The following is a 2,155-nucleotide window of genomic DNA, read 5'->3' as shown; positions in this document are numbered from 1 at the left end:
TTTATAAACAACTGAAGGAATTAAATAATCAACAAATCAATATAAAATTACAGTTGTGATTGGTGATAAGAAAGAATTATATCATGTTAAGAAAAGGACTTTTTACACTAAAACAATAAAAATAAAATTACTTTTTTAAATGGGTACTATGATTCCTGCAGGATTTTAATGTTTTCTTAGAAGATTAGAAATAAAGAACTGTTTAAAATAAGGTGCTAATATTATCAGTTCTTTGTTTCAAAATACTACTTCTAATCACAAAATTGGGACCAGCTTATAAATGGACAACAGTATAAGAGGAAAGGATAATGAGCAAGCTATTAGAATATTCTCTCTTTCAGATGATGTCAGATTTTAGCTGTGAATATTAAAAGAAGAAAGATTTCACACAAAATTTCTGATATAAATTAAACAAATCTGATAATAAGTGAATGTGAGTGATGAAGGACAAGATATGTCAATGATGACATCTAACTTTCTGACATGCACATGGAGATGGATGGTGTTGCCATTACAACAGCATCAGTAGTAATTAATAGTGATGATAATATGCTTGGAAAAGTGCCTGTTAACTTAAAAGCTGAGTAATCACTTTTACCCATCCTACTGATTGAAGTTAATCAGATTTTCTACATATGGAATTTAAAGTTCAAACCCTGTTAAAACAGAAAACATTTGCATGTTGAGGACATGAGGAAAATTTATTATTCTCAATACATTCTGATTTTGAAATGTAAAAATGTAGTAATGGACCATATTTGGCATTTTTATTTGAAACAAAATTAAGTAGATAATATAAAACAGTCACTGGAGTTAATTTTTCAAATATCTAGCTATCTTGTGAAACAAACAAGATGAACCGTGTCAATGTTCAATATTCAAGTTTGCAGATAATTTCCAGATATAGTGTAGGAAGTCTGAATAAACACAAGCAGCATCCAATGAACTCCCTGAGTATAAGAGAGAGGTGAGAATAGAGAGAGACCATGATAGTTACTGTTTATAATAAACAATACCATAGAGGATAAAATAGCAGAGATAGAGAGCTCTGAAATTTGGAGAATCCTCTCTGAGTATTCACTAACTACTAATTGCCAGAAGAGAATAGAAATAATACAAGAGAAAGAAGTAACAAGACAAAATTTACATAAGAGTATATAGTGCTTGGGCAAAGCTAGCAATGTTATCTGTCCCCACCAGCTAGACTAGAAAACCTCAAGATCCACAAGAAATTGAGTAGAGTATACAGAAAAATCTTGTCTCAGTAATTGTGAAATGTCATAGAGTAGGTTCCAATTCAATGATCCTTGTCTCATTGTTGTTGTTAGGTGTCCTCGAGTCAGTTCCAGCTCAAAGCAACCCAGTTTAGGGTTTCTAAGGAGTGGCTGGTGAGTTTGAACCACGATATTTGTGGTTTAAATTGACCTTATGGCCTTGTGCTTATTTTAAAGTTCCTCACCAGGATACACATTGTCTCAACTGTTGTTGTTATTAAATACTGTTGAATCAGTTCTGACACATAGCAACTCTGTATCTACTGACCTTTCAGTTCAAAACAACCTTGAGGTACAATGCTTATCCTATGCCACCACACCAGGATTTCTCAATGTTGTTGTTGTTGGTAAGTGCCATCGAGTGGGTTCTGACTCATAGCAACCCTGTATAGGATTTATGAGGAGTGCCTGTTTAGTTTGAACCACTGAGCTTGCAGAACAAATCAACTTTGCAGTCCAGCGCTTTAACCCACAGCACCAAACCAAGCTTTCAGGACTCCTCAATAGTAAGAGTTAATAAGCTTAAAGCTTCCTAGTAAATATAAAAATAAAAACTGAAAGAATCAGATAGCTTTCAAGTAACCTAATACAGCCTACAACAAAGCTCATGATATATATAAGAATACAAAATTGCCTAGCACCCAACAAGGTAAAATAAATGTCTGATACTCAATCAAAATTTATCAGACACAAATCAGTGGAAAAGTACAACGTATAATGATGAAAGAGGCAAATCGATCAAACTAAACATTAATGGACACAAATGTCAGAATTAGTAGAAAAGGCCATTAAAACACTTATTATAACTTATGACGTATGTTTCCTTCTGGTAACATGTCCATAGTACCAGAGAAAAGTATCACAATTTTTTTTTTTTTTTT

This window comes from Chrysochloris asiatica, unplaced genomic scaffold (assembly GCF_000296735.1).
Source record: "Chrysochloris asiatica unplaced genomic scaffold, ChrAsi1.0 scaffold00240, whole genome shotgun sequence".
Taxonomy (NCBI): Eukaryota; Metazoa; Chordata; class Mammalia; order Afrosoricida; family Chrysochloridae; genus Chrysochloris; species Chrysochloris asiatica.
Note: the sequence above shows the minus strand (reverse complement) of the source record.